Here is a 12,030-nt window from a genome sequence, read left to right as displayed (position 1 = left end):
CTTTCGGACATTTCCTTAGAATTGTATAATCAAAAACGATCTCCTCGAAATTCCGCTCGCAACATTGTTGGGGTAGAAATGAATCTTGCTTTGGGATCGTGATTGCTTTATTTTATTTTTATTATTTCTTTTTTATTTCTTTTGCCTCGCTAAAGTGAGATTCTCCAAGTGAGATCAGCGAAATGATACCAATCACTCGCGTTAAAAGTCGGACTTGTGTCGTTTTGCAATTCATGGCTTTAATTTCATATTGGAGTAAGAGGCATCGCAAATACGATCCGACGACTAGCGAAGCGAATCGAAGGAGGAGGAAACCTTAGGAGGACCTTGAACCGAAATTACTTTGAGAAATGCAATCTCCTAACTTCGCGCAAGAAACTCTCGGAAGAAATTACAATTCAGTGTGCGTGTTGCAAAAAGGATCTGCAAAATTCTACGTTAATAAAACTGTCCATAATGACGAAAGAAGCCAAATATTCTGTTGTCTTTCTTTCCGATTTTTCGAAATCGTAAGAACTTTCTTTCTAATTATTTTATTCATTTTTTTATACTTTTCTACTTGATATCATTTACATTAAATCATAATCATACATCAATTTTAGCAACCATATAATTAGACTTAGACTTATTATGCTTGATGTAATTGAATAAGTCTTATGCCTTTTTTTATAAAATTCAATAAAATTTATTTGTAAATTAAATATAAATCTAATTATGGAAATAATTTCCGTTATTTTCTATAACTTTAGTCTACTTTTCGATCAATTGCTAGATTCCAATGCGAAAAGAAGATGATAATTTTATTAAAAATAGATAAATACGAGGGTACTGGAATTTATTAATTTATACTATATACTATAATTCTATTAAAAATCTATTAAAAATGAAATTTTTCTGCGTTCTTACCGAACAGATTATTATATCTGTGTCAATTAATTACTCGCACGCGAAGCATTTATATCTATGTATATTTATGAGGTAATTTACGAAACATTAATATTAATGGTTACATTAAGGAAATCGTTTAAATAAATAAGCCACGACACGACGTGTACTTGTGATAAATTCGAGATAGAATTTCCAAAATTTTGCTGTTTATTATAAATAAATTATTTTCTCTGCAATAAACTTCCCATTTTGGCGGGGCGACTCGAGATTGCCTCGTACTGAGTCGATAAGTGGGAGGTTGATAACGAGTTGTATATGCGCTAGATTAAGTCTTATCACAATACTTATGTGAACATAATGAAGATCAATAACCGTCTAATCTTACAAAATGTCTATAATAAATAAATACCGTACTCTCATTCTGTTTAATAATATCGTTCCTTATCGAAAAAAAAGTTCACACAACGCGAGAGAAATAAATTATTCGCGTGTTTGCGAGAATTTACAGTTGGCATTAATTATTTATTATGTAGGAAAATCAGAGGGGAGAAAGGTGAGTTCACCGGGCGATTGTCGTATTTGGTGAGTACCTCGGGCAAGAAATGTTTTATCGTAGATGCCATAAATCTCGTAACGACGTAACGACGAAAGTCATTAAACATCACGTAAATGGTTGGGATCTCTGCGAGCAACGCTGTTGTGTGGCTCTCCTCCCTTTCGACAAACGCCATTGTGGTCGCGGGGAACAACGCGAGGTCGACGGCCCTTTCGTAAACAGATCGCTTACGCTCAAGGCCGCCATCGTAGTAGTACGTGATGCACACACTCAAGATTTTCGCATACGCTCCCTGCGCGTGCAGAAACTCGCAGAAACTCGCCTGCAACGGTTCCCGGTGAGATAATTCTTCTTCTCACACGCTGCGAGGATATGAAATTTAATTGACCCTACACCTTGAAAACTAAATTAAACGTTCGCTATTTCTGCGCATATAGCAATAGATTAGAGTAGAAACAAAACGCAACCGTAATGTACACAAAAAATTTTCTTTAATATATTCGTACGATTTACGTTTGCGCTCGAGAGATCAAACGTTCGTTCCGTGCTACATGACGATTCATTTTGTATATTAAATTACTTTATATAATTAATACTAAGAGATTAACTCGGCTAATCTTGTCGCGGCTCGCGATACGTCCTTAAGCAGTTTTTAGTTTTTTACAACAAATGGACAAACGAGGGCCCACAAAGACCCTCGTCGATGTTGTGATTTTACACCGGTTGCTTACGGCAAACATCCCGCTTTGGAAATAACATGGCAAATAACGATCTTGTAATGATAACAAAAGAATTAATCACACGACGCTTGCTAATTAATAGCGCATGGCTGATTCTGAGAAGGCGTATTCGTTCGTCCTTACATGCGGCAGAAACCGTCCGCGAGAGTCGCGCGCGACTTTTCGCTGGAGATGCTGCATCAGCGGCTTAGCATCGGGAGCGATGATGCGGCGGCAAACGTGCGCGATTCTATACGCATCGTGCGCGCCGCATATGCGAGAGATCCCCGTGATAAACGTGCTACATAAAGCACAAGTCGCTAATGACGACCATTACTCGATTACTCTCCCGGTTGTCAGAGAGAAAGAGTCATTTGGACTCTTTAGGCTTAGAAGCTCGCGTGAGTGCGACTTTTGTCGCGGCTTTAACCAATTATATGGAAACATTCTTGAGCTATTCGTACGTTTAACTTTCCCGCTTAACTTTTTACAAACAAACTTATTTTTATAGAAAAATTGACAATTCGTTAACTGTTTTTTTTTTTTTTTTTTTCCCCTAATCTCGTTCAACGTTCACGAAAGTGGATGATGTAATTCAGACGTGTAGAAAAAAATAAAATGTCTTCTTTCCCAGAATAGTTAAATTCAATTAAAAATTAATGTGAAATAAATAATACAACAAGCTATAACGATAAGTTTCAAACAATAAGATAATGAATGACATTGCTCATATTCCTGGTTGAGGTGATATTTTTCTCAATAAAAATTTCATATGGGGAAATGAGAGAAGAAGGAGGGGGGGGTAATCGATTTTCCATTTAGGAATATAGTTTAGATTGCGTTGAAAGTCTGTTAATAATAAGTAGTTCTCGATAGAAGCAATTGTTCCAATTATCTTCAATTGAATTTATATTTATATTTAATTGAGAAAAATAAAAAATTATAGGATACTTAAGATCTAATCTTGCTGAGCAATGCCATCTTATTTTTTAACATGAAATATTTCGGCACGAGTAATGAACGGAAAATGGACATCCGGGATTACGCTTTACAAAATTTCATGTTGGTCTTCTTTATTTTGGTATTATTTGCTTCTCCACTTTTACGTTTCAGTTTATTTCTTCTCCTCGCACGGAAAGAACACTGTTGCTGGCAAATCTAAAAATTTGACTAGATACAGATCTGAAAATAATTTTGTTGGCCCATCAAAATTATTTTGTAAAACGCTTAAATATAATGATAATACTCCAAAAATGTTTGATCTTCTAACAATCATTTGAACATCGTATATAATAATTTTGAAGATCCAACAAAATCGTTTTCAGATCTGTATCTAGCCAAATTTTTAAATTTGCCAGCAAAAGTGTTCTTTCCGTGCGTGACTTCTCAAAGAGGCGACGCGATATTTCTGTATGGGATTTCTGTACAGCATTTTTTTCAAACGAGACTCATGATTTTGTCGAACAGTTTATGCGTACTCCGCGGTTCCTGGAAGGTCCGCATTTAAATTGCATTCGTCCATCTTGCCGGTAATAAATTTATTCACCGTGTATAGTTAGGCAGCCCGCACGGCACTTCATATTCATCGCCGGCGAGACGGAAGTATGGTATTATTAAAGCTACATTACCAAATAATGTCGGGATGGTAAATAATTTTAGAGCGACGGTCAGTCGATGTTTTAATGAGCGTGTCCATGCAACCGGTCTTCCGCCGAGATCGCTTATAACCGAACAGAAGTCCGCAAATATTATTCGGTCCTTCCTGCATCCATTCCTTCGCCGTAAGAAGCATATTTGTCTCATGGTAGAAGCGAGTACGGAGTTGGCTAATTATGTCGCAAATGAACGATCACTATGTTCGAAATTTACGAGTTTCCATTATTAATACCGCTCACGCGACAATCGAGCTTGACTAATAATCGATAAATCAAATTTTAATTTCCCGACTCAATGAAGGTTATAAATGAAGATTAATATCCTTCTTTAAAAATACGGATTTCCCTCTGTCGTCTCACACCGCGAACATATGCGTGACGGTATCAATCGCGCGATCTAGACAGCGACTCGGAGGGGACTCGGAGATATCAATTCGCGGTTTTTCATCTTCGTTATCCTCCAGTATCTTCTCTCATGGATTCTCGCATGGGGCATGTTGTTATCCTCCGGTGCTGCTCTCTACGGTTCCTTTTATTGGCCGCTTATCTCCGACCGATGATGAATCACCCCAGCCAACACGACGTTGTTGCGCGAGAGAATGGGAGAGAAGGAGAGGAAAGAGCTACGGAGAAGCAAGATGGCCGGAAAGCGCGGAGAGGATCGCGGAGTGATGCTCTCCGCGATCACGACACGCGCGTGTGTTGGGTGTACGTCGTGTATGGTCGTGAAATGGCCGAGGTGCAACGAGAGATAGAGAAGAGGAAAGAGTTGGCGAAAGAGAGGAGGGAAGAGGGGAGAGAGAAAGAGAGAGAGAGAGAGAGAGAGAGAGAGAGAGAGAGAGAGCGGAGAAAGAGAGAAAAAGAGAGGGAGAGAAAAAAGCGGTGGGAGAGGGACGCGTGGTGAGCATGGTGTTGACCGGGCTTTGAACCCTGGTCCCACTGGAGTACTACGCCGTAGTACGGAGAGCTCGTTCGGATTAGAGTTGGTCTCTCCTTCTTGGTTTACCGCACTATGAACCTTCCTCTCTTCCCTGCCTCCTTTGTTTCATGCCGCGCGCTGTTTCATCGAACGTATCTCTCGGTATCTTTCATTATCTTGGGATTAATGGAAAAAAAATCAAAGATGAAATCGATGTCTCTCTCTCTCTCTCTCTCTCTCTCTCTCTCTCTCTCTCTCTCTCCTTATGTGAAGTTAATCAAATTTTAAAACAGTCCTAGTTTGATAAGTTTTGTGGGTACACCTCTATAGAGTTTCCATCGGTGAATTAGTGAAAATCAAAGGATTTTGACTAACCTTAATTAATTCAAAATTTGTATTCCTTGTGAAATATTCAATTAATGCTTTATCATATACACACCGTTTCTTTTTAACATAAAATCTTCATTTTTGCTTATAATGTCATTTCATAATGCGTACATTGTATCGAGTAGTAAACGTGTAGCTCGATTAACTGTGCCTTGTATTCCTTCTTATAAGCTAAGAAGAATGCACGATGCATCCGCGAGCCTTCCCCAACAATCCCTCGCGAGCCTATCGCAATCTCCGGCGTAATCATTCGCTCGAGGTCGTGCACCCCGCGTCTCATCTCCCTGTCCTCTCGCAAAAGGGATAGATCGTTTTCCCTCGGCAAAAGGAAAGGTACTCCTCCCCCTCACTATCGCCTATCGAGTGCGTTGAACCTCTTCTTCTCGCGGACGTCCGACGAAAGCGCAAAAAGCGCTTATCGCGCGGATCGGAACTACCGCGCTCGCTCGCGGACGGGGCTCTCGGCTCGTCTGTTCGAAGTGATTTCTGCCGAGTCATGGGTGCACGTCGCGCGATGCACGGCACCGTGATGCACCGCGATGCGATGCGGCATCACGGCGCGGCGCGGTCGTGTGTGCGTGTTTTGCAGCGGTTCAGTCCCCGGTCCAGCTCCTCGTCTTGCGCATCCACGAGACGGGAGAGAGAAGGGGAGGGAGAGAGAGAGAGAGAGAGAGAGAGAGAGAGAGAGAGAGAGAGAGAGAGAGAGAGAGATGGGGAGGGGGAAGGGAGAGCTCACGAACTGCAGGTAACTACCGCTCTTCTGCTTTTACCTTGAAGAGGCCGACGGTAGGGGATGGGATGCATCTCCCGTGGGGAGGCGTGACGAGGGCGGGAAGCGCGGAGGGAAGGTGTATATACGAGCAGGCAGGCAGGGAAGGTGGAGGACCGTTGCACTGACCGGGCTTTGAACCCGCTATGTAGTAAACAACAGGTACGTTGCACCCGTACCGCAATTTGTAAGAGCCCGAGAGCATGATGAAGACTCTCTCTCTCTTTCTCTCCTCTCTCTCTCTCTTTGTCTCTTTATCTCGTTATCTCTATCCTTCTTTTCTTTGAGGAGTCGCCGTGCCGAAAACATCTTCGAATAACGGCCCACGTGACCCCTTTCTCCGCCTTGTCCCCCGCCCCTTTGAGTTTCTCGTTTCCTGCCCGATTCGGGCAGATTGGAAATAGGTCCACAGATTGGCTGCCGCGACTTCTGGACATCAGAAATCGGGATTGGTATCGCGGAATGAGACGACGATTTGATGACGGCGATTTTGAGTGGAAATTCTCCGAGCTTGGACTGGGTCAAAGTTCCGCGTGTTGAGCAAACGAAGACTCGTTTCCTGAATTAATCGTTTAAAACCTGATGTTTACCGTAACAGTAAATGTATTCATTTCATTGATATTCATAAGTGAAAGAAGAGGCATTTATTATTATCCTGAAAGAACAGTGTCTCTTGGACAAATTGTTGAATTTCTCTAAAATATATTTTTATTTGTTTTAGAATTTATCAATTTTGCTATTTTGCATTATGCCTACAGCTGCTCATCCATCAGAAAACCGGACTATCGGTACCAAACGGGGCCAAACGGTATCTGTGTATAGCGCGACAACTTCCGGTTTGCAAGACTACCGAGCTTCGATAATTACAACTCTGCGGGATGATAACAGTATAACGTTCTAATTTGTTTTTTCAACAAACACGATTTTTCGTCATAGAATTGCGTAACGTCTTGTAACGTTAAATGTAAATATTTTATTGTTTATTGATTGTCCCTTTTTAATAATTAGATTAGTGTTCTTTCTACAAATACACAAAAAATTACTTTCATGAAACTAGTTTCTGAGAAGGAAGAGAAGCGAATGATAGTACATGCCAACTTAATCTAGAACCTCCGTCGGTCGTTTTATCATTACAACGCAGCGTCAGTTTCAGTGATAAAAATTTATGACATAAAAAATTGCAATTACGCGAATTAATATACAAATTTCATTATGTTTGATAGTTAAACGCTACTTAGTTATTATTAAAAAATTTTTAATCAACAGAGATTTTCTAATTATCCGACATCACAAGAATCACGAGTTGCCATTTTTACCAACGTGTTTAGTTCTTCTACTCACCACTGTGAGCGCGGATGTTGCCAAATTTTCGAATGAGAAACTATTGAATTAATAAAGATTCAAATAAAATAAAATACGAATGTTGCTAAGAAAATAAAGAATTCAAAAGAATGATATTCGTAAAATTCGCTTTAATCCACGTTGTGCTTAAAATAAATTGTGAATTTATCATAACCTTCCGTCGGATTTATTAAATGTCAACTCATTAAGAATATATATTATCTATTTGTAGATCTTACCAGCTAATTGACCTACGGTATATCTTAATGCGTATCATCCTGTCCCTCTTCCACAAAATGCTACAAAATTACTAGCTTAAGCAAATCATCACAGGAAGATCCAAATTACCAGTCAAGGTTCTTTCGAGGACTCTCTAGACCTTGGCAACAGTCGGATTGACAATTGCACTACTTGCACTTAGCTATTGATCGCAATCCAACTCGTTTGGATCACACTTTAAAATTGTTGGACGATTCTGAAATGGCTCGCTACGTCGCTCGGATTTTTAATCCTTTTTAATCTTCTGCGCGACATGTTTCGCACAATAAACCGGAAGCCTCGTGCATATTGCGTTTATCAAGGAGGCGGTTCACTTCGGTGTGATGGGCGTCCTTTAATACGTACGTGTAAGATGTATGCGTGCGTGTAAAATTTAACATGCTATATTCTTTACCCTATATTTTTATCGTGAACACGTAAGCCTTACTGGATGTAATAATGACGAATCATCGCTCTGGCGACAAGTAAAAAGGATTGTCCCGACCAACCACCCATTTATTCCCCGCGATGGGAGATGCAGCCGAGTGCACGCTGCAATTTCCGCGCATTTTTGCAAATGTTCATTGCTGAATCGAACTTTACGCATCGATTCCCATAATGAAGATTCGGTAACGGAACTGCCACTTCCGACAAAAATTAGGCACTGAGAGAGAGAATTGCGAGATTCCCATATACACGTGTGCATTAATTTAATAAAGAAAAAAAAATCATTAATTTAATCAATAAAATCAAAATTTATGTAAATGACTTCTTTATCTTTAATATTAAACAATAAATACTAAAATCAAGTCGGAAATGATGATGCTTTTATTAAAAATATTTATCCTGTAAATTATTTATATAATACAATAACAAATACGAATATATATCGGTAAACATTTTGAACGGACAGTCTAAACAATTGTATTTTCATTGAGAGAAAGCAGGTTCAGGGAACCTGTCTCTGATTCATTCAAGAATCGGTGGCGACATGTGAGCGTATAGTCTAAAAATATTGTCGGTGGGCTGAGGTGCGCCTAGCAACAGAGATTGCATAGAAGCATAGCTACAGTGAACGCGCGTGTTTCTACGTGCCGCAACGAGGACACGGGACGCGAAAAAAAAAAAAAAAAAAAAGAAAAAAGAAAAAGAACCTGCGGAGAGATAGACGTCGCGTCTCGCGTGTAACCGCCTCGCCTACGATTTCGACAATTAACAAAAATCAAATCTGGTACCTTATTTTTTTTTCGAATCATCTAAAATCCAACACATGGAAATATTAAAATACAGAATTTAATCTTCTCGATTATCTTTGCGATCATCTAGCGATTATCTTTGTTGATTTTAAGGCCACTTTAAAAGCAACTTTTAATTATTTAAATTGTTAAATAAAATATCTTTAGTTTAAATTAGATACTAGCAATTTTCTATTAAAAAATTACTAAAAATTATTAAAAAATTAATTGTTATCGTTATGTCATTATCGAGCGAATATATATATATATATATATATATATATATATATATAGGATTACATAATATAATGTCACGCTATTGCCAAAATTTCGATAGGGCAGGGTGTAATAAATTTCAGAAAGATTGCAAAACTCGTCGATTGACATGCAAATGGATCGTCCAATTAGGGTCGCACAGGCTGGAACCGTGGTTATTTTGTATGCAATGTGTCGGGATTTTTTGCATCAACGGCCTACAGTCAGTTTGCGTTAATTTACTTGCAAATTCGGCGACGCGCGGTGCAATTTAGTTTGCACTTTATAACACTCGTACTTGTCATAAACATAAACGACGTCGCAAACGGAATCTTTGAACTCGCTAATTGTATTCGCGATGCGACTGTAATATAAACTCGTAATTGATGCAAGCGGTAGTTCTTATTAATTCTTATTCGTTCGAGTATACATAGTTGCGTTCAAGTATTCCGTAATGTATATAAATTTTTCAGATTTTCGACAAACATTATAGTATTTTATGAACATACCGTCTTAAATGTGTTAAACGGAGGATTAAGAATTTAAGACGAGCAGTCTCAAAGATGCTGCAACGTCAATGAACTATTATAAATAATCCTAAATAGATTAGCTGTTTGATAAATATTTTTTAGCTTCTAAAATACGAAATAATATGATATGTACAATACGATTTTGTATTTTATAACGGAAGATCGTCCTTGATATATTCGTTTATCATTATTATCACGTTCTCTATGAAGAATATTGTATTGATGTATTGACAATTCACAAGTTTTTCACGGTTGATGTGACATTACACGAAGCTGTGTATCATTGGCCAAATTCTCCGCGCGCGTCTTGTCAGATGAATTTGACTGTTACAAAAAATTGGCTTCTGGGCAGAGACTAAGGGAAGGTGAAACGAAATCACTTACCAGCGAAGTTTTATGAGCACCTGTCTCGGATTGCCGGGAAGAAGATCTTTTAGACACCTCCAGTCCTACAGCTACACCTGCCACGATTTTTCTTAATCGCTGGATTCTGCATTAATTTAATTGTATCGTTTTTTTGTGGTAAAACCAAGAAGGGAAAATATTAATTATCCAGATTTTTTCCAAAATTTGAAAAGTATCTTTTTTCTTTGATTTTTAAAATTTATAAATGTAGCCAAAGCGTTTACACATTCACGTATATTAGTCTACGATAAAGAATAATTTGTATAATCTATATAATCAGAATTGATATCTTTAGTTAAAAGTATTTTTAAATTAATTTGAAGAAGAATCACATTTTACATGAAACATGTTATAAAGGATATTAATTTTCAAAAAAATATCCGAATCACGATGAGATAAGGATGGAAAGAGAAAATGATAGAGTTTTTTTATATAGATAAATCTTCTTTTTAATAAACAATTGGGGGGGTCACAATTTACTTATGTTAGTTAGTTAGTGTTTTTAGACTCTCTTATATAGTTACAGGTTTTTTATATATATATTTATATATATAATTATACATAATTAATATTGTCGTTACACATCTATAATTTTATACCGCGGAGTATCGACTGAAAGTGAGGCACGATTCACTAGATGGCCTCTCTGTTCCATCTTCCTCTTTCATTCTTCATTCCGCACACACACTCTCATACATATGCGCCACACACACACACACACGCGCGCGCGCGCGCACGCACACACGCACGCACGCACACACACGCACGCATTCACGCACTCACGCACAAATATCGGGAATCGTCGACCTAATCTGTGATCTCTAATTTTTATACTCTACGACACAATTTCCAAATGTCTGCCACAATTTCTTGCTTTCTATCGCATATACATAATCTAATTATTATAGATAAGAAGTACACGCTAAGTTATGTTTACTGAGATCATACTAATACATCACAGGGTTACATAAATATTAGATTTTTCTCTCTGCTATTTTTTTTTTTTTTGAGTTTTCTCCACGGCAAGCACCACGCGTCACGACTTCTCAGATCTTATGAGATTCCAAGATTCTTAGTTTCGGTTTCTTTTTTGTTAATCCAGCAGCGTGACACCGTGCAATATAGATTTTTCAATTTTATCTATTAATTTTGCGATGTGTGATTAAAAATGAAAAATAATTTTTTTTTTTTTTATTAAACTCGAAGAATACGATCACGATCCTGCCGCTTCTTTTTCGTCGAGTGAGAAATAATATTGCCAGAAAGGATATATGTCAAACGCCACACACATACACACACACGCGCGTACACATATACGATACATCGCCAAATTACATTCACTTGCGTTTTTTTTTTTTTCTTTTAACGACTTACTGCACGAATGTCGAAATCGCGAGGTGCCGCATCTGCCACGAACAATAACAATCAACGATGGTCGTTTTTTCAACTTGGTCCGATATTTTTTGATTTTTATGGAAAAATTCGGACCGTCTGTTTCGCGCGGAAGAAAACGCACGTTGCGATCAATGCGTACGTTGAAATTTGGATTTATCGTTTTGCATTTTTTTCGACACCTCTCTCCCGCATGCTCGATGTTACGGGAGGGGTTTTGAAAAAAATAGCTTGTAACCACCAGTCGTATTTTTGAGTTATAATCTCAAAAAGGAAATATGGGAATGGCGAACGGGAAAAGATCAGATCGGGATGAGCAAAATGTGATGGGATATTTTACGAGGATCGCGTTAATAGTGGAGCGTTAATAAACAAAAAGTCGTGTATGATAAGCAGCTACCATTATAAAACTCAATTAAATATACAATTAGTAGAGTACGCTAATATTTTACGCTTCATAAATTCGTTATCGATGAACGAAATAAACGTTCGCTTGCACTGGTATCCTTCTAGGCTGTGAAACGCTTATATCGCTCGGTCCCGATAGTACTTGTCAAAGGAAATGTTTTTCTTCGTAATTATCGATTATGAAAATATAGATTTGCAAGCTATTAACCTCTCGTTAAACAGCTAAAGTGTGTGTTTCCGATATTGCATATAAATTTTTTTCTTTTTAATTTCACATAAGAAACTCGTTTCCTTTTGAGATAATAGATATATG

The 12,030-nt window shown here is 38.2% G+C and overlaps 1 long non-coding RNA gene across 1 annotated transcript in view; it reads left to right on the top strand.

Annotated features, from left to right (window-relative positions):
* LOC148935775 (uncharacterized) overlaps window positions 1-12,030 on the top strand; it is a 107,613-nt gene that overhangs the window by 8,332 nt on the left and 87,251 nt on the right. The gene's annotated exons all lie outside the window — the stretch shown is intronic.

Source organism: Pogonomyrmex barbatus, unplaced genomic scaffold, assembly GCF_055798465.1.
Source record: "Pogonomyrmex barbatus isolate J1 unplaced genomic scaffold, ASM5579846v1 scaffold4, whole genome shotgun sequence".
Lineage (NCBI taxonomy): Eukaryota > Metazoa > Arthropoda > Insecta > Hymenoptera > Formicidae > Pogonomyrmex > Pogonomyrmex barbatus.
This window is presented reverse-complemented; position numbering and strand designations above follow the sequence as displayed.